This window comes from Pseudorasbora parva, chromosome 1, assembly GCF_024679245.1.
Source record: "Pseudorasbora parva isolate DD20220531a chromosome 1, ASM2467924v1, whole genome shotgun sequence".
NCBI classification, from domain to species: domain Eukaryota; kingdom Metazoa; phylum Chordata; class Actinopteri; order Cypriniformes; family Gobionidae; genus Pseudorasbora; species Pseudorasbora parva.
This window is the reverse complement of record NC_090172.1, coordinates 61521555-61549467: the sequence shown is the minus strand read 5'-3', so window position 1 is coordinate 61549467 and position 27913 is coordinate 61521555. Positions and strand designations below refer to the sequence as shown.

Genomic DNA, 27913 nt, shown 5'->3' with positions numbered 1-27913 from the left:
CTAATAATTATGCACACCTGATATAGGGTGTTGATGCCATTAGACCACACCCCTTCTCATTACAGAGATGCACATCACCTAATATGCTTAATTGGTAGTAGGCTTTCCAGCCTATACAGCTTGGAGTAAGACAACATGCATAACAAGGATGATGTGGTCAAAATACTAATTTGCCTAATAATTCTGCACTCCCTGTATGTATGACAAATTCAGCTTTTAAAGTTTATTCAACTATTTAACATGAAAAAAGTTGAGATAACTCAAACAAAGTTTGTACGACTATTGACCCTAAGGTAAGAACTTCACTTAAAAGTCAAAAGTTAAAATGTCGCTTTTGTTTTTTTTACAGTGTATAATCACCCTAAAATATTATAGACTAATACTTATTTAAAATAACAAATGTTATTCATTCAAGAGCACTGAGAGATTTTATCTTTGTCTTTTCTTGTATGATTAGCATTAATAATGACTGCAGCAGGTTTATTAGGCTGCTGTCCCTTTAGCAGCTGCACTGAACCGTCTTTTGGATGAGAACCGTCCTGACTCTCTGTGGTCATTAAAATCCCAGGATGTTCTTCAGAAGAAGAGTAGGGGTGTAACCCTGGCCTCCTGGCCAAATTTACCCTTTGGCTTCTGTCCATCATGGCCTCCTAATCATCCCCACATCCTGATTGGCTTCATCACTCGGTCTCCTCTGCACTATAAGCTTGTGTGAGGTGTGTGTGGGCATGTTTTTGTGACATATGAGGACACAAGTGTGTATAATGACATGGGTATGACACCGGTATTACAGGAGAGGGTGAAATATGAGGACATTACCCATGTTCCCACTTTTCAAAAGGCTTATAAATCACACAGGAGGAGTTTTTTTGAGAAAGTAAAAATGCAGAATGTTTCCTGTGATGGGTAGATTTAGGGGCTGTGTGATGGGTAGGTTTAGGGTGTGTGTGTGTGTGTGATGGGTAGGTTTAGGGGCAGAGGCTGTATGTGTGTGTGTGCGTGTGCGTGTGCGTGACAGGTAGGTTTAGGGGCAGGGATGTTGATCTGCCATTTGTGGGTCTTTAATGCAGAGACTCTCCTCGTGTGTTTGCAGTTTAAATATAATTAATGACGCATTTAAAAGCTAACGGCCAAACGTGTCATTACAAAAGTTCACAATGCTGCTGCAGAAGGTAAATATAATGTGGACAACACTGAATAAATATCTTTTTGTCAGGCTAAATACTGATAGTTGATCACTTAAACCTTTATCTAAACCTCTCTACTTAAAACTCCGTCATGTTTGTAGTTTTCTAACGCTTTTTGCTTTTTTCGCCTTGTAGTTCTAATCGAATCCTCATCCAACTCGTAATGGATTGTGGGTAATATCAGCCGTTAAGAGTGTGTCGATCCGCACTTCCGACCGGAAATGGTAAACCGTCCGGGTATCTTTGGATTACTCTTTTCAGCATACTACATACTAATTATATTTTCACATACTATTTTGGTATGGATAGTATACGAATTGGGACGCAAGGCGAGTTAAATTCTGCTGTAAAGCAGCTCTAAAAAGACAATAGTGGCATTTATTCGGCTCGAGTCCATTCAGTGATTTAGTTCAATAAATGTAAAGTTTACCAATTATGAAATTCAGCTATGAATGAACAACTTTATTATTATTCAGTTTGAGTATGAGCACTAATATTAGTAATAATGTCAAATTAGCTGTAAAAATGTGGTCCGTGGTCCGATTACATGTTGACATTTGCAGATCTATTTTTAGGGTCTTTTTAACACTGAAAGGTCAAGTTGAGCACTTTTAGGGATTTCACTGTAAATATGTATGTATGTATGTATGTAATATATATTATATTATTGTATTGTATGAAACGGTGTAGTACTGTGTAAAAATACGGTGTAGTATCATCATGTCATTGCGAACACCCTTTGTTGTTCTGTAATTTTTCTTCCCAGACGTGCGGCGGATGGCCGGGTTGCCCATGGGCCGCTGAAGGATTAATTAAAAGCTCTTCAGAAAGGGGCTTGACTGTCGGTCTTTTACAGATGCTCCTTTCCAGCAACAGATCCAATAACCACATAAACATGCACACGCAGACACAAAGCCTGGCGGTTTAACCCCCCGCGGCGGACCGGAGGGCGTCTCTCGGTGCTTAGACAGCAGGAGTGTAAGTGGATATATCAGTAACGGCGCAGCGCTAAACCCGCTGATGCACAACTTTCATCACTGATGCTGCCGGCAGTCTGAGTTTTCTCCTTTTTTCTATTCATCTCTGTATTTATATAGCACTTCACATCAGGCAAACTTAAGTTGCAATCCAAAATGCGAGTATTAGCAGGTGCTTCCGAACGCGTTTTGCCTTAGACGTATAATATCTATTTCCTGAGATTAATATTTCAGCCAACACTTCTGTGATGGGTTCAAAATTATGGGTAAAAAACAACCCAATGTTGGGTCAAATATGGACTAACCCAGTGATTGGGTTGTCTTGAGGAAATATTTGCAGGGTTAAAACAACCCAATTGCTGGGTTAGTCCATATTTGACCCAACATTGGCTTAAAACAACCCAGCATTTTTTAGAGTGTGGTAAAAAAATAAGGGTGAATGACGAAAAAATTACACGAAAAAATACAGACATAATATGCAACAAATTTTATTTTAACTTTTTTGCTGGATATTAAAGTGAACTCGGAGACAGCACCAATAAATGATGATTATTAGAATAATAATTACTGTAATTTTTTTCAACTAATTATAATTTTTTTTATTGTTTATATTATATTACTGTTGTAATTTACAATTTTATTATACAATAAAATTAAGTTAACAATTAATGTTAATAAATTGCACCCACATGTTACGTTGCCAAATGCACAATTTTTTCCTGCATTGAAAACCCCAGGGGCCTCATTTATAACTGTTGCAAAGGCATAAAACGGGCCCTGGAAGAGGCGGACGCCACTCCATACGCATACGTTGTGATTTATTGCACTAAAAGCAGAAAAACATTTGTGTGCAATTTTGTTTTGTGATTTTTCCCTGAGAGTCAGAATATCCTCTCCTCAATGGTGTTAAGCGCTAGATTGACGTGTTCGTCTGCTAAAAGAGAACCTAAACCCCACCTACTTTGATTTGATAATATAGCATATACGATTTTCATGCGTAGTCTTTTAAAAAGGCAGCAGAAATAATAAACTAAAGCCCCGTTTCCACCAAAATTACCCGGAACAATTTGTACCAGGAACTTTTCTCCCCCCAGACCTGCAGCTGTCTGCGTTTCCACCGCGATCTAAAGTAACGTGAAGATTAGGCAGATTAGTCCGGTGATGGAGGACTGCTCGCGACTGCTCCTCCAAGTCAGAGACGGACAGTAATCATTTTTGCGTGACCGCAAAAATGAACAAAAAATGATGACATTTTTTGTACCGATTGAAAGATTTAGTGGACTGTTTACATGAGACGTTATCTAAACCGATCTGGTGTTTACATGTGATGACTTTCAATCGCGATCATTTTGTCACGTGCAGTTTGTCTGCCGCATCAAAAATGTCTCCACTGTTTTCTCCAGCAGCTGAATGTGTTTACTGTAGCCAGAGCAACTCTTAACGGCCACCAGGACTAATACAGTATTATATAAGCTATTTATTTGTTGGAAAGTGTGATAATCATCTCAGGAAAAAAAATCTTCTGTCAGTCGCAGTTAAAGTAAAAACTGCCTGGGGCAATATACGCTGTGTCATTACTCCAACATTATCTTCATAACTTACGAAATAAAAAGTTTACCCCTCAGAAAAATGAGCTTTCCTCTCTTGTCAACATGAGCGCGGCGCGCTGTCACGTCATGTAAGGACACACACTTAAAAGTAATCGGTCAGGTCGTTTACATGGTGAAAAATAGACTGTAAAAAAATGAAATGGAAGAGATTCAAGCTGTGCTGCTTTTGCTGGTTATGTATAACGTTAGGTTTACTAAAGAGGAAATTAACAACGACAGAAAAGAGCAGCATATTCAGAAAGCTTGTAAAGCTAGATTTAAAATGACAATGTTATTGTCATTATATGTTATATGTTATTATCAGCTATTACGGACATTGAACGTGAGATGGCTGAGACGAACACGCGCCATCAGACAGAGAGCAAGACTGATATTTACTGAACGGAGACCGAACCTCGCAAAAGACTTTTAAAAATGCCGGTTGAAATAAAATGCTGCGTGAGCTCAACCAATCAGCATGTTCAGCGCCCAAGTCCCGCCCTCGAAAGTTCCTGAACTTTGAAAAAGTACTACCCCGCGAGCAGGGCCGTTTGGAGGGGGAAATATTTACCCGGAACTTCATTTAGACCCTGCGGTCGAAACACACCGAGTACCACCCAAAGTTCCTGGTTCCCGGGTAAAGTTCCTGCGGTGGAAACGCGGCTTAAGTACAATGTAGTGTTGTCAAAAATAGCGATTATATGAAATGCTTCCAAAACAAATTTTCTCTCATCTCTGACATCGAGTGACACAAACTCACCTCCCCTCACTCACTCATTTATTTTGCTCCAGATGAATAACGTTTGTATCACAGGGCTTCGATTTCAGCGTGTAGTTCAGCGTTGGTGCGCGCACAAAGCCACCTTTCAGCACTAAATTGAGTCCTTTTTAGCTGCTTATTGCTCTTTACCGCTAGAGGGCGCCTATTCATAACAAAGGCGTAGTTTGATGACGCCAAGTGTGAGCGCAGCATCCTGGGACATGTGGTCTTCACCTCACAGCCGGTGGAAAATAGGACTCGGGCAGAAATCATGTTGATGGATGCGGTTATTAACGTTACTGTAGTGAAGCAGAGCAGGACCGAGTGTTGAGGAGCTGAGCACGGCCACTGGAGCGATTGATACACACACACACACGGCTCGCGAGCAGCGGGACTTTTATTATGACGGGACGGGACACAGTCGCCGGCGCCATTTTATTTTTTCCGGTCATGATTATAAGGTAAAGCAGCTCTGTTTATCATATTAGACACATTTAAGTGTGTTTAAAATGATGTTATGACGTTATTCTGCGTTCGCTCGGCACTGCTGTGACATGTTCACACTGCTAAGAGTAAAGCGCTTCTGCAGAATAAAACCGAGGGTAGCGCAGATATGAGGCGACTGACAGGCGACTCGCTCAAACGCTATGCTGACATGTCCCGCTCCTGAGTTAAAATAGCAATTTTCTCACAATTTACAAATAGTTGGAAACATTTTGGGATATTGTAAATACTGGCCTAGTGGTTTTTGGATATTTTACTGCAGTAGCTCTGGAAAACCAATAGCCACAGTGACCGGTGACCAAAAAAGTTAATGTCAAGCCCTGTGTATAATATTCAAATAAGCTTATAATGTGTTGTAAAGCAGCTCCATCTTCACAACACTGTGCATGTTTCTGAACATAATGTTCCCATCCTTTATTCTTTGACACACACACACACACACACGTTTGTTTTTGTGACATATGGGGACATTCCATAGGCGTAATGGTTTTTATACTGTACAAACCGTATTTTCTATCCCCCTTACACTACCCCTGCCCCTAAACCTACTCATCACACACACACACACACACACACACACACACACACACACACACACACTAAATCTAGCCATCACAGGAGACATTCTGCATTTTTACTTTCTAAAAAAACTCCTCCTGTGTGATTTATAAGCCTTTTGAAAAGTGGGGACATGGGTAATGTCCTCATATTTCACCCTCTCCTGTAATGCCGGTGTCATACCCATGACATTATACACACTTGTGTCCTCATATGCTACAAAAAACATGCCCACACACACACACACATTGTGTTTCCATGTTTTATGGGGACTTTCCATAGGCGTAATGGTTTTTAATACAGTACAGACTTTTTAATACTGCATCTTTCTCAAAAAACTAATCTTGTATCTTTGTGAGGACATTTTGTTCCCATAAAGTAGGGTTTAGCAGCGCACACACACACACCTCTTGACCGGTTTCATTTCAAGTGCAGAGTGGCTAGTAACTCTGGAAAAGGGTTGACTAGTGACCAAAAAAGTTAATGTCAATAAGCTTATAATGTTATAAGCAGCTCCGTCTTCACACCACTGTGCATGTTTCTGAACGTAATGTTCCCAACTTCCCATCCTTTATTCTTTGACACACACACACACACACACCTCTTGATCGCTTTCATTTATCTCCCTTGAGCATTACACCAGAGGTTGTGCCATCTGCCCGAGCCCATAAACGCTCAGGCTCCAGTGAGGGCCAAACAGCTCTGCTCTGATTGTTACATCTCGCACAATAATTCAATCTCGCGCTTGGCTCGTCTGCTGCGCGCGGAGCAGAGGCTCTGGCTCTCGGGACGGTCTGGACCATTGGGGATTAGTTAGACGAGCGCCAGGGGATTTGAACCCATGACCCTCTGGGATGCACTTGCCACCTCGGCCCTTATTTGCTGGACTTGTCAAATCCTTTAGCAGAAATCAAATTGATTTGGAAAGGCTTATCTGTTTTAAATGTTTCTAGAGTGCCGATTAAAGGGCGGCGTTTCTATCAGTAAACCTTCATGAATAATTACACCTCGTTCTGCAAGAAAACACCCTGTTCCCTTTGTTAACCAGAGGAACATTTTTCACTGTTTATGCTGCATAATTATGAGTGTGACCTGAGACGCTCATAATCTGCTCTGTTGTCATAGTAATATTCAGTTTGAGATCTGCACCTATCAGCAGGTGTATGATTAATGGGTCAGAACGAGCAGATTTATGGAGATGTCAGATGCGGATGAAACGCTGTGTTTAAAACAGGATTTACTGCCTGTTGTTTTTATTTTTGGCACATAAAATAGGCATTGTCTGATAAAGATGTCAATAAAGGTTCAGCTGGTGTTTTCCAATGTTTCACTGAGCAACAACACACACACACACACACTCACACACCACGCGAGCCTCCACCAGAGGAGACTTGATAATACCCCACAGGTATACCACGAGTCCTGTCTGTCCGAGGTGGGAACATGTGGAATAGTCTTCCTCTAACACTGAGAGAATGCCCTACATATAGTTTGTTCAAAGTCCAATAAAAAAAATGGTTATGGGCAAACCAAAGTTACACACATTAGTGAGTATGTTGCATCTTATTTTAATTTTTGTATTTCGTCACGTGCATATGGATGTATTTGTGATGCCGAATTAATCTTTGAGTCTTATGTAAATATAGTTTATAGGACATTTGATAACTTTTGTTTTTGTGAGCTATGTGACCTTAGCCCGTGGGACTACGGATGGAAATTAGCCCTTGGCTACAATCCGGCATGTTTACATACATGTATTCCATGTTGAGTTTATTAACATACACTGTCCCAATCGAAAAACACACACACACACACACATTTGTTTTTGTGAAATGTGGGGACATTTCATAGGGTAATGGTTTTTATACCGTACAAACCATATTTTCTATCGCCTTACACTGCCCCTCATCACACACACGCACACACACACACACACACACACACACACACACACACACACACACACACACTATTATACACGCACGCTGCCCCTAAACCTACCCATCACACACACACTCACACTATTATACACACACACACACACACACACACACACACACACACACATTTACACTATTATACATGCACACACACACTCACACTATTATACATACACACACACACACACACACACACACACACACACACACTTCTACGGATACTCACACTATTATACACACTATTATACATACACACTTACACTATTATACACATACACTATTACAGGCGCACACACACACACACTCACACTATTAGACATACACACACTCACACTATTATACACACACACTTAGACCATTATACACACACACTATTATATACACACACTCTCAGACTATTATACACACACACTTAGACTATTATACACACACACAGACTCGCACTATACGCACATACACACACACAAACACACACACACACACTATATACACTCTCAGACTATTATACACACATACACTCACACTATTACACACACTATTATACAAACACAATATTATACACACACTATAATTGAAGTAAAAGAGAGACAGATTATAGTGATATATCAGAAATGGCGGCGTGTGATGTTCAGATGACCGCGAGAGCTAAACCTCTACAAGCTCGATATCGTCCACAGGAAAAAAGGAAAGGGAAGAAAAATAGTCAGAAAACTGATTTATGAAGTACGTTAACGTGCCCGCGCTGCATCGCTGCATCCCTAACTGTTTATTCCAAAATGATGCTTTAACCCTATATTAGCCAGTTTGCTACATCCTGTTTTTTCCATCTTTGTAGCATCATCCGTTCAACCTTCGTTAAATCTCAAAGATGCCGAGACTGTCGTCAGTCTGTGAGTCTTAAATCTGACAGTCTTTAAATCTCAAAGATGCAGTCTCACAGACTGTTGTCTGTGCTTTCATAACGTCACGTCCAGACTATCCAGAGTTTTCACGAGTCGCCACACGAACGCCCACCTGGAGGGCAAAACAAGGCGTTCCTCCACTGACCGCCAGTCGTTTTTCCAGATTTATAGTCAGTATTTATGCAGTAAGACAGTGATATTAAAATACCAAATCCAATATATACATTATTGGTGTGGCACACTTTGTACAGTAAAGCTGATGAACACAGAATATTAATGCAACACGAGGTTTATCCTGAAGTGTTTTCACCGTTATAAAGAAAACATATAATAGTTTATAATCTTGGCTCATCTACTCGCTTGTTCATAGTAACGTTATGGGTCATCAAAAAGATGTAAACTGAATTTAATATTTTAATATTACTGTTAAAGTACATTACGGCACTTTAATGGTTTAAAAGAAGTCGTCGGTTCACCTCCGTCTGCTTGATCAGCTCAATAACTGCGTAATTAATCGGTGTTTAAAATGAAGTGGTGCAACAACTCAATTTAAAATAAAACCCGGATCAATAAATCCTAGATTAGCGTTATACTTCGCTTAGTTGAATCCTTATTGGTGCATCCCTGTAGTGTTTTTCACTTTAAGGGTTTAAAAAAACGTCCCGCTGTTTTTAGTGACTAAAATACTGCAGCAGGTGCTGTATATGGATCATAAGTGCCCAAAAAGTGCATCTTCTTCACATATTTTTGTTTTAAGATGGAAGTTTGACAGGTTTGTGCTGCAGTTCAATGGCGGGTTTGCCCTCCAAGGCTTCGCGACGGTCACGTGACTGAAAACATATGGATTGAAACTGTTTAGTGGCCTGTACGAAAGGAAAATACATTTACCAATATATTACTTGAAATATATTATAATATATTGTAAATATATGGAATAATATATTGATGGTATTATACAATATATTAATGTAATATATTGCAAAATATAAATGATTGCCGCTTTCTATAAATTGCAATATATTGGAAAATATAAATATTAAATCCCATTTGGTGAATATATTGCCATATGTATGACATGATATTTCCCAATATACTGCAATATATTTTAGTTTCGTATATGCACTAAAGACCTAAACTGCCTGCAACTAGTTCAAAACTCATCTGCTCGAGCCCCTGCCGTCACCAGAACATCAGCCCATCCCGCCCATCCTTCAGCTCGCTCCCTATTGTGTGTCGCGTTCAGTTTAAAATACTTGTCCTAGTTTTGAAGGCCTGCAATGTCTCGCCACCTTCATATCCTTCAGATTTAATACACCTGTGTGTTCCTGAGCCCGAGTGCTGAGAATTAGCGTAAATTACTCAAGTCTGCTCACTCCAGATCTTTAAAGGGGCGGTGAAATGCTGTTTCATGCATACTGAGCTTTTTACACTGTTAAAGACTTGGATTCCCATCCTAAACATAGACAAAGTTTCAAAAACTAATGTTGGACGTTTGATGGAGTATTTCTGTGTCAAAAATACTCCTTCCGGTTTCTCACAAGTTTCGGAGAGTTTTTTTCGAGTATGGGTCGGCTTGACGTTAATAGAGCGGAAGGTCCTTGTATGGGCCGTACGGGCTCTTCTCCCGGTAGGGTGCGCGTGCGTGACTAGAGCGAGAGAGGAAATGCACGCCCCTAAACACTCGCTCAGCTGCAGATCCAGTCCTCCGTGAACACTTATGTTGCGCCGCGCTCCACTTTATTCCTATGGGTGACGTCGAGCGACTTCAACGCTTCAGCACAGCATTCTGGGAAGGCAGCGCTGCATTTGACCCGATTTGAACACAGAAATGACGGGAAGCTTCACAACATCGCTTCAGTCGCGTCGCAAAGTGGATTTACACGCCACTGCTGTCAGGACTTCACCAAATCATACCAAAGAAGTGTGTTTTTGACGGAGCCGTCCCAGCGATAAAGGTTCGGTCCTGCTTTGGAAGCAGCCGGTGAGTTAAACTGCTTCAAATGTCTGTGCTGTTGGCTATCGTCACGTGAGTAAACATCAGTAAACGACACGATCGCGTGCTTCGTCATTCAAATGCGCTAACGGACTCCATTGCTGTTCTCTGTATAACGTTACACTAGTCTGACGTGCAAAACCGTTTTGCTTGCTACTGCTAAGGTTTAGTCGCATACAATAGTCCATAAACCGAATCATGTCCTCATAAACTGCGAGTAAAGACACGCAAATTCTGACAGGCCACTAAATACAGTCCATACCACAGAGACGGACGTCCTGAAGTTGCTGTTTCTCCTGTTCAATTTATTTCAGCCTCCAAATGATTGTGGATCATATATCTATTAGCTGAGATCGATAGCCATGGGTTTCTCCACGCTTGAGGACGTCACCGCTTTGCGCGCTCGTCATTCTTTAGCTCCGCCCACACGATACGCCTCCAGGCGCTCGGTTTTTCCCGGAAAGACTCGGTACAGCCCATATTTCCTTTATAAATATAATAAAACTAAAGACTTTTCGGAGATATGAAGGATGCAATACTACTCTATAGGTACTCAAGATTGACATGAGATTGACTGAAACTGAGTGTTTCACCCCCCCCCCCCCCCCCCCTTTAAAACTCAACTCGTTTATTTATTTACAGTACTTTTATTTTCAGATCCATCATTACTTTGGTTATTGTCTTGTGTTATGATCACTGTAGAGCTGCCTGTTATGTTGTTGTACCATGATTGAATATCTGTATTATTTGTGTTTTGTTAATATTATGTAAAGTGTCCTTGGCTTCTTTAAAGGCGCCATTTAAAAAAACACATTATTATTATTATGGAATACTCCAAAAATATTTATTACTGTGTATGACTCTTTACTTTTTAATTGATTGTTCTGAAGACGTAAGACCAGATTTATTTTTGCATATTTTATCAAAGATACATTTTTATAACCATATATAAATACTGTGTTGTTTATTAATAGTTTCATTATATGTTAATTTACTCAATTTGTTTCACTTGTTTGCGGGTATGAAAAAAGTCACAACAAACAAATTCAATGCTATTGTTTTCTGCTCTTTTGTGAGCATTATGTGTAGCATAGCGGATTAATTGAACAACGGTCCAAACTGTGACTCTTGCGCAGCCTTTTAAACAGAAATCCTACAAGCCCAGGACACGAGTAACCGTCCAGCTTAAAGGAGGAATTAGTGTAGTTAGTATAAAGAGACGTCTGCTGGTCTAATCTGCTCTTCTCTGAGGGATATTTGGGGCAAGGGTTGGGGGGACAGTGGCCCGTTCATGGGGCATCACAGAGAGTTTGGCCACACGCTGGGATGATGAGCAAAGCTTTCAAAGACCACAAACATGCAATGTGAAGATTACACTGGCAGGGCTAATGGTCTTCAAGTGCATTTTGCTTTTCGTAAGGTTTGTGTTTCAGCTAATCTGTACGTAGGGTTATAAACAGTGTTGGGGATAATGCATTACAAGTTACGTAATCGGATTACTTTTCAAGTAACTGGTAAAGTAACGCATTACTTTTAAAATTTACAACAAAATATGAGTTACTTTTTAAAAAAAATTACTTTTTCACATTCATTTGGCTGACAGCTCTCGTGTGTGTGTGTGTGTGTGTGTGTGTGTGTGTGTGTGTGTGTGTGTGTGTGTGTGTGTGTGTGTGTGTGTGTGTGTGTGTGTGTGTGTGTGTGTGTGTGTGTGTGTGTGTGTGTGTGTGAGAACAGGTTATAGTAGTTTTGAACTAAATATGAGGATGCATCTCATTTGCACAATAAAGATTAAGTACTCAAATGTCAAATGCACAATCAGAATACTTTGCACACCTCCGATAATTACATATTACAAAATGCATTTATGCAGTTAAACAACCTTTTTTGACCAATGTCTTGCTGCTAATTTTCGATGATTCAGTTAAACCAAAAGCAAAAATTACTTTTGATTTTTCGTTTTTATTAGAGAAGTGAGTTAAACGTTTTTCTCCTGCGTCCTGTTCTTCCATTATCCAGAACGGCAGCGCAGCTGAAGGGTTTGTTTGAGCAGCGCCCTCTACTGTACATGCATAAATTAGCATTTTTACCTGGGTCGAAGTTTATTATTTAAATTTTGGTGTGAAGAGGTCTTTACATTTGCACAAAAATAGATCTTTTTATGTTATAAAAAAACAAAGGTGAGAAAAAGTAAAGCAGAAGTAATGTAGCGCATTACTTTCCTTAAAAAGTAACTCAATTAATAATTAAAGTTATTAAGGAGTAACGCAATATTGTAATGCATAACTTTTCAAAGTAACTTTCCCCAACACTCGTTATAAGCGGGCGCATGAAACTCTGCAGATTTCCGCAGGTTGTAGTGCCCGTCATTTGAAAAGCATGCACAAATCAAATCGTTTATTAAAATAAGGTATTGCTCTAACGTTATTTATCAGCAAATGTTATGCATAATTAGTTTTAAGTCCATTGAGTACAAGTTAGGGATAATGTGCACCCAGCCGGTTGTTATCGCAGAATAAACCCCGACAGAGTGATCAGGACCCCAACGCGGAGCGGAGCGTCACGTCTGAAGGGGTTTATTCTGCGATAACAACCGGCTGGGTGGACATTATCCCGCTTATTACACGGCTACTAGTCTCAGATAAATTAGACGCAAAATACTGTCTTAAGATTAAATATTTGATTAGCTCTTACGCAAAGCTTCTGCGAAGAAAAACAGTTCCATCCTGCTTTAAGCCTTTATCTATTGCAAATAACGTGCTCCACACGACTCCGATGGGTTAATAGAGCCTTCTGATTCGAATCGATGCGTTTGTGTAAAAAAAATATCCATATTAAAAACGTTATAAAGGAAACCTGCCTTGAAGTCTTCCATTGTAACCCACGGAACAATGCACAGAAGTAGTACCGGTCAAGATAACTCGTAGTACCCGGATAAGCGGGTGTTATCTGGAAATAACATACCGCTGGAATGCGCGATTGACCAATCAGAATCAAGTATTTCACAGAGCCGTGTAATAAGAATAAATATATACCAAATACATTTCCAAATATACAAATAAAGTAAAATAAAAGGTATAACAGCTTCTCTTGCCTTATGTGCCTTTTTTTCTCCTCCTTTTCCCACGAATAAGCAAAGAGTAAGCACCTTCAGTGATTATTAATGATTGTCGGAATCGTAACAATGTCTTTACTCTCACGTTTGATTAATTGAATGTGTCGTTGTATATTTTACACTTATCATTGGCAGCATTTCCACTATATCGTTTACATAATGCGGAGCATAAAATGGGAACTGTAGAAGTGCGCCGTGGGCTGTTGTGGTTATTTTTTTAGTTTTGAGAGAGAGAGAGAGAGAGAGAGAGAGAGAGAGAGAGAGAGAGAGAGGACGTGCTTTGTGGTGTGATGTATGAACATATAAATATAATATTTGAGTCGAGAGCCGACTGTTAGATTAAATAATGGCTTCTGTCCCGCAGACAGCCACGGTTGTTTAAAAAACAGTAGTACACATGATGAGTCCAATACAGCATCCTTATTTCAAATGCGGATGTTTTCCGTACAGTTTTATGTGTTAAGGGATTAGCTCAGACCTTTGGAAAACAAATGTAAACGAAACAAGCCTTTGTCAAACAACTGGCCCAATGCCTCCCATTGTAGGACTATTCTGGGTTTAATAAACTTTAAGACAGCCAGGTTTAGCCTCATTCATAATTTAATCATCAATGGCTTTTAAACTTCAATTCAGGAACTCTAGAGGATTTTAATAATCAGTATTTTAAATGAAACCAATTGGTATGTGTTATGTATTTTTATGTTATGTGTTATGCATTGTCACAAACATATTTGTGACATTGTAGACTGAAATGAGTATATTAAAAACGGTATACTAAAAATAACTTTCTTTAAATTATTAATTTATAAAAATATTTATATATTTAACCTTTATTATATACTGACAACCATAACACGTGTTAATGAGAGAGCCACATGTAGAGTCAAAGTTTTGCTTTGTGTTTTCCACGAGCAGAGGTAAAAATAGCAAACAAAACACCATCATAATAACACACTTATATATTTCAGTTAACTTTTGATGTAACAAACCCTACACTGTAGCATTTCTACAGTATTTTGCAGTTTAAATGTACATTTTTGCAGCGCATGTATGCAATTGTCATTATACTGTATAATTTATATATTGAATATTTTCAGTTGATCTTAAGTTGTAAGTTTCACACCTAATATTCCTTTTAAAAAGACAAAGTTAACAAGTTCAATCACAAGAATAAGCTCAAGCGGGAATCGTTGAATTTGTGTACTTGTAATCCTACAACGTTCCTACAAATTATGAGGGTTTTTTTTTATTCCAATTTTTATTGCTCTAGGCTGCTATTGCTACCGTCGTCACTTTACGTTTGCATTTACCTGTCGGGCGGGTCTGCTGTTAGCATGTGTTTGCTCTGACTATAATTCGTGGCATGTGGAGAATGCAAGCGTGATCTATCCTGAAGCATGTGATTTTTATGCTGGTTTATTTATAATGTTGACTCGACTGCTGCCATTTGGAAACAAACAAACCTTGGCACATTTTACAAATGGCAAATAAAACATCTGATAGTAACATCAGTGATTGGACTTGCATTGGATGTAGATGCATTTAAACACTAATATCTTGGCAGATTTGATTTGATTTGAAATTTGTACTCTTCACACAGAGAAAAAGGGTGTCAAAATTGTATCTTTAGGGGTACAACAGATTTTCGCTGGGGCAGAACCCTTAAAAGGACATCTTTGTACCTATTTTACTCTTAAAAGATGCATTATTAGTACAGTTGAGTACCTTAAAGGAGTACTTCAGCGCTGGGAAGATGAATCTGTATTTAAACTGGGTCTTTAATTTAGTAGAAATGTGAAATTATTTTTGAATTTGGTGCTTTCCAGACTGAGAAAAGACAGAAAATGTATTTTTGTCTCATGGGGATGAAAGACTACAATTCCCAGAATGCTTCGCTGCCCTGTGAGGCCACTCCCAAAGCCACCGCTACTGGATCACTGAATCACTTTCCCACCGCGACCGCGATCATCTTCATAAAATCAGTTCAGTTAGAGAACAGACACTACAATTAAAAACTGGCCGTGTGTGTTCAATATGTGATTTAGCCGCTGAGGGAGTCTCAGCCCAAACGCTGCAGGAGTCAGATATACTGACCGTCATGGATGAGCTCGTGACGAGAGCTGAGGTAAACGCGTCCGCGGCAAAGATTCACAGCGCATGTTCAGTCTGCCGCGTCTTCAGTTCATGCCTTCGAAAGCTTAACTTTCATAGGAATTAGTTTGAGAAGTTGAAAGACTTACTTTGCTCTGCTGGCTGCACCATTTAAACATGAATGCCTGAGGCTGCAGCTGCGAGCTGAGTGCTGTGAGTGTGATCTCCGTCTCACCAGCGAGTGTAAAACATGCGGAAATGGCTCCCTCTGCTGGCTGTAGTCTTTAGCCTCTGGCCAACAATTCCTCCGATAACGCAAATTGACGATGTTCGCGTCATAAGAGGAATTTTTCCAGAAATAAAATGCATAAATCTCTCGTCTCAGGGGGATATGAGGGGGGAAGCACAATCGTTTGAATATACTCCAGGGTTTCTACTGATACAAAGCCATATGCTAATCGCTGAAGTAACCCTTTAAGGTACTACTATGAACCTTTTTGTGGTAAAAATGGTACAAAGTGGTCCTTTTAAGGGTACTGCCCCAGCGACAAGCTGTTGTACCCCTAAAGGTACAATTTTGGCACTCGTTTTCTCTGAGAGAATTGGCTATGTTTAACGTGTTTAAATTGAATCCGGAGATTCAAAACTCAGGCTGTTTTTGTCCTCATTGCACTTTTAAGTTAGAAAGTATTAGAGACAAGAGACTATGATTTAAGGGGAAAGCACTTAAGGTAGATCAAGTCGAACAAACACTGTTTGATTATGATTCAGGCTGCATCTTAAGTCAGAAATCTAATATTTCATCCAGATACTTTTGCTTGAAGATCGGTTTGATCACGCCGGTACGGAGCTGAAGATGGTCTGTGTGGAGGATCTGTCTGCTTATTGTTGTCTCTGCTGAGGATCTGATGTTTATGAGGCTTTAACAGGAGATTGTGACACAGTTTCTATCAACATTCAGGGCTGCATTGTGCTCATGTCTTGGGGCAGGTTTATTTTCTGATCTGGAGACGGACTGGACTTTTGTAAACCTTAGGTTAAATAGAGACACTAATATAAGACATTGATGCCTTTCTTCTTACGATGAAACAAGTGTTCCCAGTTTCGGCTGGCCGAGTTAATGCAGCCTAACAATCATTTAACTGATTTGAATAATACAAATCAATAATGTACTATGTGTGTGCCATAGTAAAGAGATGCGTTTTTAGTCTAGATTTAAACTGACAGAGTGTGTCTGCTTCCCGAACAATTCTAGGAAGACTGTTCCAGAGTTTAGGTGCTAAGAAGGAAAAGGATCGACCGCCGGAGGTTGATTTTAATATTCTAGGTATTATCAACTGGCCAGAGTTTTGAGACCAATATAGACGTGATGTATAATGCGTATCATATGTTGAAGAGGAGTTTGTTCGTGTACTATAGATCTAAACCTTTAGTGCTAGTGAGTGATTAGCAAGATGTGTGTAATGTTTAATAGGGAGCCAGTGCAGTGTTGACAGAACTGGGCTAATATGGTCATATTTTGGTCATAAGAACTCGAGCTGCTGCGTTTTGGACCAGCTGGAGTTTGTTTATTAAGCGAGCAGGGCAACCACCCAGTAGAGCATTACAATAATGAGATCACGAATGCATGAACTAACTTTTCTGCTTTTGTGATGGAGATTATATCAGAAAATATATCTGGGTGTGGTTTTATAATGTTGTGACACGTTACAAATATTTGGCTTTCAAATGTAAGCTTGCTGTCAAAGAGCACACCAATGTCCCTAATTGATGACGAAGACTTTAAGAGCTGCCAACAAGTGGTTCTAGGTTTTCTAGATTATTACGTTTCTACGAATTCTAGGTTATTAAGTGCAACGGTTTTGCTAAGAAACCATCTTGTATGAGATATTTACAGTATTGTGTTTTTTGCTACAGCAGGACAAAAACTCCTTTTGTGTTGTAGATCATTCGTCTGTAAAAATATAAATGCCCCAGCAGTATCTGTTGATTCACTTTGAGATGCTTTGAATTGAAAATGCTTTGTCATCCGTGCCATGCTAACTGGGTTTTAAACATGTTAAACCCGTAAGGCACTTATTCTCTGTAATTAGCTTGAAAAAGTGTTGAGAAAATGTTATAAAGTATATTGAACGAGTAAGAGATTTATCATTTATACCCATTATATCTGACCAAAGATGACTTCTGTCTCTCATTGATGCCACATTGTTTAAAAGTCCTAGATCACAGCGAGTTTTTGGAAATACATTTTGAACATATGGAGTTCAATTCCTCAACGCAGATATCCCAACCTGCAAAAAGTCATTTCAGGGAGGTATCCCAAAGTACGCCCCTTTGTTTTTTGGGAACTTCGGGAGATTTAGGATGTCTGTCACAGCTTCAAGATTAACTAATTATGATGCCAAGCTTTCTATCCACATTGTGTCTGTGATCAACCCCACGGGCAAAAATAATGAGGATCAAAATGTGATTCATCAAGCTCCTTCAGCCATCCAGAAATCATCTCATGCAGAAAGTTTCAACCAGTCAAAAGTCAAATCAGTCACCAGTTCTCAGTCACATTTGCAAAGAGAATAATGTTGAAATTGAATGTGTTTTTTAGTCTTAGAATTAAACATGTTTTCAAGTCTCCTACAACAGGTTTACATGCATCAAAGGTTAAAAAAACGCTTACATTTTCAGTCACCACATTGTTCAGTGATTCTCGAACGACTCAACTGCATGAAAGGGAATAGTCGAAAAACCATAATAGGGTCACTAATGAATCGACAGCCCATCGGTTAATCTTTATCATGTTTGCTCTTAAAAATTAATTTTGGATGGATCTATTTTTCGAGTTTACACTGATTTAAAAATGCTGTTTTATAAGTGAAGTCATGGACAATTGTACCACAGGTATTATTGAGCTCACGGCACATCTCATTCATGTCTATGGTATCCACAAACGGTGAGTGATTGTTGCAAAACTGTGAATGAAAATCAATAAGGCCAAGGCTGTAATGTGATCGGTTAGTCGATACGCTTTTTCCAGTGGGCCTCGTATCTCCCAATGATCATTTCTGTTAGTTATGAGGTTTTACACACAAAAAAATGCTGGGTTGTTTCAACCCATGTTTGGGTCATATATGGACAAACCCAACAATTGGGTTTAAAAATTTAAACCAACAGTTGGGTTTGTCCATATTTGACTCAAACATGGGTTGAAACAATTGACCCTTCGCTAAGCCACGCCCGAATACCACCACAGGCCAATCGTGGCTTAGCAACCGTAACTAGGCACGGAAGGTCTGTCAAGCTTTCGAGCGAGGGAAACATGCCGATGCAAATCTGTGCGTATGGATTGTGCAAATCTGATGCCTATCCTAAAAGTTTGGACAGATGGTGTATTTTTTTTTTCCTTCCCCAAAACGTAAAACTGAATGTAAGAAAAACCAGCCTTGAATCAAGCAGTGTGTGTGAGACCCCATTCACAACGTTAAATGTCGTCAGGATTAACAAAAACACCTACGTTTGCTTCAACAAACTGAAAATACATGAGGTTTTTGACTGATTGACTGAAGTTATTACATATGATGCAGTATATAGACTATAAAAAGAACTGTCTTAGCTTTATTTATTAGTTTTGTATTGTAGTTTTGTTTAGACAAATGTGTGCAAATTAAGACCTTCATCATAAGGATTGTTGCAGTGGCTGTGTTTATAATATTAATAAAACCCATCATGTTTGAGAGACTGGCTTTCTGTTATAAGGTTTCAGTAAATGTGTGGTTTTTGATGAATGGCTCAGGTCAGAATCTCAGGCTAGTGCCAGGTCCAAGGAGTAGATTATAGACACACGACATGTGAGCAGTAACGTTAGCCCGGCGCGCTAAATATAACGTTAAGCCGGAGAATCATTGCAAAGTTTTCAGGCTAATGTCTTGTGTTTATTCCACAAGATTTATTGATAAGTTGTTTGATTTATAATTATTCGATTATTTTCTCATTTTACTTACCCTGTTGTGCATGAACATATATATGAGGCAGCTGCTGATTGCGCTGAGACCATAGGCTTTAGCTTCAATTTTATTGAAATTATTCTGTAATCGATTGCATAATTTGTCGCGGATATATCCCGCAAATACATACTGCAGTCCCTTTTTTCTTACTCTCTCAGATATTTCCCCTGTTCGCCAGAAATGACTAATTATCTCCTCGGAAATGTCTGACACCGGCGCATACATACTGTAATAGACGTGCCAGGCGCGAAAGCTTGACAGGCGTAGCAACAGTAACTACGGGGGGCGGGGCTTAGCGAAGGGTCAATTGTATCCAATGAATTTACAAGATGTAGTCACAAGCTCTTTATAATACTTTTAATTGGTTAAATATGTGCAAAACCCACAGACTGACGTAAAGGGTGACCAATAGTAATGAAAAAGAAACGTGGAGAGAGTTTCTGCCCAACAATTTCAACAACGACTGCTCTAAAGCCAGTGACAAGTGCCATCTTACTTGTTCAGTAAATTGACATGTTACACAAGTTAAATGTGTTATGTGCTTTGCAATGCTAGCTGTTAATTGGAACTGAAATAGATAAGATTGGTCACCACTCAGTTACGCTTTTATGCTACAAATTAAGTTCCTCTTGGTGTAGTTTGTTGGTTTGAAGATGTCATAATTCAAAAAGAACAACTCCAGAGCCAAAATATTAATCTGCGAGTGCATGCTTGGTGTCTAAAGCGTCCTCTTAACCACCATCTGTGCCAGACGTCTATAACGCTGCATGCCTGTCACGTCACTGCTGGATTGGTCACACAAGCTTGGCTATATCGCAGTAACTCGACACGTTCTCCAGAGAGCGTCTGTCCACAGCTCCTCAATAGATCCACTCAGCACCGCAGGAGCTCAGCTTGACTCTTGGTGATTTCCCCCAAAAGCCACATTTTGATTCCAACAAAAAAGCACAGATCGGATTCTAATCTCCCTGCCTTCTCCTCGACTCTGGCTTTGTGTGGCCTGAATGACAGGGAATGATTGTGAATCTGTTGCGGTATTACTGGTCCTACAGTGTACAGCTAAACGGATTATTTGTTACTTTCAATGCAGATTTTTAATATACAATCCATGGCCGAAAGCGTGATGGCACCCAAACACCATGGTCGTATGTGCTTGTTGAACTTTTCATTTCAAAACCATGGATCTTTTCCTCTCGAACAGCTTGTACTCTTGTTTTTTTATTGTCATTGAGGTCAGGCTCTGACGTTTGGGTGGCGGATTTGCCTGGCTGTTCTAGTTCATTGGGGTTCAGCGGGTTTTGTTCTCCATTTCATTTGCTGAGATGAAACCATATTATGTATATTATTTCATCCCGCCTGCTCTCTAAATAGTGCTGCACTGACATATATTTGTAGGTCAACCTGGAAGTTCACTCTTCTTCCCTTGACAAAAACCCAATAGGATTTTTCCATTGGCTGTTTGATTGAAGAAAATAAGCTCTGTGTGTTCTTCTTAATATCTTGAGCTTGTGTTAACCACATAACTTATCTCAGGTATTTAATAATAATAATAGATTTCAAAAAACCCACCGTCTTCATGACAATGTAACCAGTAGTGCTAAAATGCTATCTCTTCTCTGGTTTTAGTTGAACTCTTAAACATTTGTGACTTTTTGTTTTAATCTGTGGACAGTGTAATGTAAAATTAACCAATAGGATTGTTGCAGTTTTAAGAGCTGAATGGTCTTCAGGGTTCCCATTCTTTTAAAAGGTCATTATACGGGGAAGAAAACAGTATGGTGCTTACGATAATTGAGTCCAGGAGCTCTGGTTAGATGATGCGCAGTTTGCGTCATATTTTAGACTTAACAAAAGTCCGTTTGAAGACCTGCTACGGCTGTTTAGTCGATCGACCGGCATCGTCTCCATTTTTCTTGTTATGGAAACATGTCAGTGTCATTGGTCAACGTAGAGTGTTTTTTTATCAGAAAAGTGGAACTTTTTTTCAACTTGAAAAGACGCTCTGAGCTGCAGAAAGACGTTGGCGTTTTAAAAAAGCGTTCACAACTTTTTTGTAAACACGGTTTATCCTATTGGATTATAATGTAAAACAGATGCTGGCAGCTTCAAAAAAAGACATCAAGTGTGAACACGCCCTAACTAGTGTTGTCTAAAGTAAAGACTTTAATACCAAGTCATTACTGAAATTTAAAAAAAATGACGTTTTGAGTGCTGTTGAGCGGAATCGTAAATACACTCCGGTGTGTAAGAGCTCTGTGAAAAATGGCATGTTTTTGAAGCGCTAATCATTGTAGCCAATCACAGATATATTCAATGCCCATTGTGGTGTGAGGCGTTTACGATTCCACTCGACAGCACTCAAAGCGTCACATTTTGGTACCGAAGTCTGACTCGGAGGAAGGCCGTGAGGGTTTAGGATGCCTTTTGGGATTTAGATGGATTAAGAGAGTCGAATGATTCGTTCCTGAATGAATCAGCCGTTTGAATGAATCGGTTAAATGACTCACTCATTAACGGTGAACTTGCTGCCACCTACTGGCGGTTTTAATTTCATGTTTAAAGTATCTTTTCATGTTTAAAATCATTTCAAATATCAATATTTAATGTTTTAAACATCGAAACATTATTTATGTATTACTGCAGGTTATTCATTTGTCACCTCTGAGCTCATTAAACAGTGTAAATGATTTAAATCCCCTTCAAATGCAGCTTCTGTGTTTCCTCTTCATTGCAAAGATGAATTTTTTTTATACTTATTTCAAAAATATTTAATTGGTAACAGCCCTATTGTGTATTATTATTAATATTATTATTCTAATTAAATTTATCCACAAGATGATGCATTCATATAATTATCTTTTTTTTAAAGAAATGTATACAGGTAAAATGCCTATAGGTAAAAATCTATTTAAACTATTTTTGAAAAGATGATTTGTCACTGCTGTGAACTGGCCGACCAAAATATCATTAACTTAAGGAGCAAAATATCATCTTTATTATCGTTATCGACAAAACCCCAGAAAATATAGATATAATTTTCCCTCAATATCGCACACCCCTAGAGGCAACCCATATTCATTGACGACTGCTATATAAAGTAATTCAATACACACACACACACACACACACACACACACACACACACACACACACACACACACACAGGGGCTATAATGATACAGCTAAAGAGTGAGATGTGGTAGAATTGTGGTTTTGTTTTTGTGGTTGGGTTGAAAATGGACAAACCCAGAAATTTGGTTGTAAACCACAAGCTTAAAAAATTATTTAAGAAATAATTTACCTGGTTGCCTTAAAGGTGCCCTAGAATGAAAAACTGAATTAACCTTGCCCTGGTGAAATAATAAGAGTTCAGTATATCACATACTGTGAGTGTCAAACACCATTGCCTCCTTCTTCTTATGTAAATCTCATGAATCAAAAACTCAACAGAAAAAAAGTGCTTCTCAACATAAACCCAACCGTGACGCAAGCATTGGGGATCATTTATATGCACGCCTCCAACATTTGCATCTGTCCAACAAGCCGAATCTACTGATGGTAAACTAGACACTCGAAGATAAAGAGCAAATATGGCTCTCATGACACACGGTTGAGGTTTATTATAATCGGATACCACAACAAAACGTTCGCTTGTTTGGCCCATTTCAAGCAAGCTTTGCTCAGCGTCTTAAACTGAAGAAAGGGGCGACTGTATTCCTGCAAGCAGTAAGTAATTTATCCACTTATTGACTGTTTTAACAATTTCTGATTAAATTGAAAGTTTCTTAGAGAGACCGCATCGTCTAGATGACGCAAGATGCTAGTACAGTAACAATAGGAAACTCCAAGTACCATACAAAACTAAATAGTGTGTCTAATGACAAAGGGTAATATTATTACAAAATACAACCGTAGATACATTGCTTAGATCGTTCAATCCTTCCAGCAAACGTCACCTTTTCCACCATATAAGCTAAAACGATTCTTTATCAATCTCTTGATAAAAAGCTTACTTGTTTACTTGTTTATTGGTGTTTTCAGATCATCCGCGAGAGAGAGAGAGAGAGAGAGAGCTTGTGTGCATATGGTTGCCAGATTGGACATGTTTAGGAAAAAACCGGAGTGTATACGGGTTTCTTTACACAGAAAAGCTCTGTTTGGGGATTTAATTACTTAAATCTGGCAACCGCACGAATGCGAGCTCTTTCTCGCGCGCGGATGATCTGAAAACACCAATAAACAGGTAAGCTGCTTTTTATCAATCTCCACTTGAGATGTTCAGCTTAAAGTGTCGTTCAGTCGGTCTGTGTTCTGTCAGGACTCACGAGCCGCTTCACTGAACTGATCTGAGCTGCTGAAATAAGCCAATCAGAGCAGAGCTCAACATTAATATTCATGACTCTTCCAAATAAGGCAAAACAGAGCATTACATCCTAGGGACAGTTTATAGGGTTGTAAATGGACCTGTAAAACTGTATCTGGACAACTTTTGCCCTTAGATAAGCCACACACCCTCTATGCAGATATCAGAGAACAATTTAACATATTGTTTCAAATCATTCGAGGGCACCTTTAATTTTGAGTTCACTGAAATAAAAAATGTTGAGTTAATACAATGAACATTTTTTTGAGAATCGACAACCTTTATTCAAATATTATTAAAAGATTTTGTAAGCATATTGGGTAAATGTGTGTGTTTTATTTGTGATGACGCAGTGAAACATGACAAATAGTGTTATTTTCATGATTTATTACATTTTTTATGTGGTTCAGATACAATAATAATTTGAGTTTCTATTCATGAAACCAATTTCCTTCATTGTATCAACTTTTTAATGCAACCAGGTTACTTACTTTTTTACGTTAAACCAACAATATTTTTTTACAGTGTGGGTTCAAACAACCCAATTTCTGGGTTTGTCCATTTTTTGATGTTTTTAACCCAGCATTTTCTAGAGTGTATGTAATGCATCTGAATTCTCCATCAGCAATGTGATTTTTGTTCTCTAGTCTGGTGCCGATGCACAGAACCTGTTTTTAAAGTTCATGACTAAATCTGAAAGTACATCTGGGCATTTATAATGCCTTTTATCTCACACTGCGGTGTTACGTATCGGAGTGCATGTACTGTAGGTAGGAGGATGGCTGCGTGGGTGATTCCTGTCTTCCTCTGCCTCTAATTTTCTCTTCCTCCTTATCTTCTCTTACAGCACAGAAAACACACACTGACTCGACTGAACTTTTCTTAATCATGATGTCTCTGAGGGGGTCTCATGTTTCTGCCATTACTTTCTGGATTATTAGTCAGCACAGCTAAAGAGCGGCGTCTAACTGAGACTCTCACTAGTCTTCAAGGCGCTCACGCAATTTAAGTTTTAATAGCATTTCTCTACTCGAGTGGGATGGTCCACGGCACCAACATTTAACAGGTTTAACGGTTTGCTATAAATCCCTAACTTTAAGTATGAGGAATAATGATGATGCCTTGGGAAACCACACTAAAATGACTTACTGCACCTTTTTTCTTACGAGCTTATGCACATGATACAGACTGGACCAGTACAGGATGTTGGATATCAGCTGTTAAGTATCCAAAGTTCGTCAGAATTGTAGAGACTTGGTGGTGTGTCTGATTAAAACACTGGAAAAAGTTCTTGTCATTATAGTCTTTATTATGTTCATGATACTTAAATCTTGAACTCCTTAAACAACCCAAAGCACATGGGGATACTGGGAGCAAGTTCACATGACGGATGTTAACAGGACAGGATTATCAGGATGGAATAAACAGGAGGGATAGGATGAATGTGATGGTCTTTAGTCACTACAAACCATACAAAAAGGTGATCAGACTCATACAACCAATTCATAAATAAACAATATATATTCAATCCAAATAATTATTAAACCCAATTAATAAAAGCAAATTCAAATCATACAATTGTCAAACAAACTTACATAACGCATCCTAAGGAAAGGACTCAAAGGACATGGTTGGGTGTCCTTTCAAACACCCACACCTCACCAACGCAAAAGAACAAAAGGAGGAAGTGAGGTCTATTTATAGACCTTGATTGGGGATTATGGGTAATGTAGTACACCATATGATAATGTCAGTTACTTTGTGAAAAAAACATAAGAAAATTAAAGGGGAGAAAAGAATAAAAATGGGTCAATTTACAACAGCCGCCCCCAAATACGGTCATGTATTTGCTATTACTTCATTTCGGATAATGGGATCAATTTAGCAACCGGACGTACATAAGTTTTCCCATTAATAACAATTTCAACTGCTCTAATACGCTTATCCTGACTAGGTAGAAGACGTACTACCCTGCCAATAGGCCATGATGCTCTTGGGAGTTGTGGGTCAATAACTAACACTACAGCAGAGTCAATTAGGTTAGGGTTTTCTCTATTCCATTTTTGACGAAGCTGCTGACCTGGTAGATAGTTGCGAATAAAGGATGCCCAAAACTGATCAACAAGGATCTGACTATGACGCCAAGATCTACGGCCAAGGAGCTTAGTGTTGGCATAAATCACCTGGGGTAGAGAAGAATCTCGCCGCCCCATGAGGAGGAGATTTGGGGTAATAGGATCAAGGTCTGTAATGTTAGAAGAGGTGTAACCAAGTGGTTTCGAATTTAACACTCCTTCAACTTCTGTAAGAACTGTCCGTAGGACTTCCTCTGATACAGTCTGGTTGCCAAGTACCACCCGCAGAGCTGTCTTAACAGAACGGATCTCCCTTTCCCATGATCCCCCAAAATGAGGAGCTTGTGGAGGATTAAACTTGAATTGAATCTGCTGATTTTCCAGTTTGACTTGTAACTCTGAGGTAAGGTTCTGGAAAGCTTCCTTCAACTCTCTTGCAGCTCCACGGAAATTACTTCCTTGATCGCAAAGAATCTCATAAGGCTTACCTCTCCTGGATATAAAACGGCGTAGAGACATTAGAAAGCTGTCCACATCTAACCTGGTTAACAAATCAAGATGTAGGCATCGAGTGGTCTGACACTTGAACAGAATGCCCCACCTTTTCTCTGTTCTCCGACCAATCTTGACATGGAAGGGACCAAAACAGTCCATTCCAGTGGACCAAAAGGGGGGTTTAAACACTCTAAGCTTGGAAAGTGGAAGGTCTGACATTTTGGGGATATATGGCTTAGCTCTCCACTTCCTACATTCCAAACAAGACCACTGATGTTTTTTAATGGCTTGTCTTCCTCTAATTATCCAATAATTGCGCCGAAGTTCTGAGAAAACTCTCTCTGGACCAGGATGGAAAAGTTTCTCGTCATAGTCCTTGATGATTAAACTGGATAATGGATGCATGGAGTCAAGGACGACTGGATGAACCATTCCAGGCTCCAAATCCTCGGCTCGTCTTAGTCTGCCACCCACCACTATAAGTTGCGTTTCTTCTCGAAATTCAGGAGAAAGTGTAAGGAGACGACTTTGATGTTCAATGGGCTTTCCTCTCTTTAAACACTGGTACTCAGAGGGAAAACTTTGTTGCTGGGCTTGCCTTAAGAGTAGAGTTTGGACTGAGGAAGGGTCACAAGATTCTGAGCTATGTCGTCGCAGTAATTCAGTTACGGCAGATGTCAATTCTGCCCATGACTGGAAACAGGACGGGTCTGGGAGTGTAAGATCTTCCAGTTGTGTTAACCCACAAAAGAGTGGTTTGCGAAGTTCCGGATCAGGGCAATCAAGTCTGGACACCAGATTTTGGGGCCACTGATGTGGAGGATATTTCAAGAATGATGGGCCCTGTCTCCATCTATGATCAGATTTTGCTAGCTCAGCAAGTGTTTTGCCTCTAGTTATATCATCTGCTGGATTCTGCCCAGAAGGGATATATCTCCAAGAAGATAGATCAGTCAGTTCCAGGATTTCAGTGACTCGATTGGCTACAAAAACTTTATAACGGCAGGAGAGGGAATGCAGCCAGGACAAGACAGTTGTTGAGTCAGACCATAAAGTAGTATTCATCAAAGGGAGTGTCAGTTCTTTATGCAGCAATTTAGAAAGTTGTGCGCCTGTTAGAGCAGCACAGAGTTCAAGGCGAGGGATGGATATCTGCCTTTTTGGGGCAACTCGAGATCTTGCCATGATGAAGGAAGTAGTTACCTCACCTTTATCCGTTTCCATTCTCAAGTAGGCTACTGAACCATATGCACTCTCTGAGGCATCGCAAAATATATGCAACTCCCTGGATACAATTTGCTCTGAAGGTGAATTTAGATAACAGCGAGGAAGCTGTATCAATGACAGATCAGGGAGTTCAGTTTCCCAA

General features: G+C 39.4%; 1 protein-coding gene across 3 annotated transcripts in view; it reads left to right on the top strand.

The window, feature by feature from the left end:
* Window positions 1-27913, top strand: part of gal3st3 (galactose-3-O-sulfotransferase 3) — a 63087-nt gene that overhangs the window by 18508 nt on the left and 16666 nt on the right. Inside the window, exon 2 of one of the 3 annotated variants that reach the window (XM_067447398.1) lies at window positions 1954-2165. The exons of the other annotated variants lie outside the window; for them this stretch is intronic. The gene's annotated coding sequence lies outside the window, so the exon portion shown is untranslated. The remainder of the gene's footprint in view (window positions 1-1953; window positions 2166-27913) is intronic. 3 annotated transcript variants of the gene reach the window in all.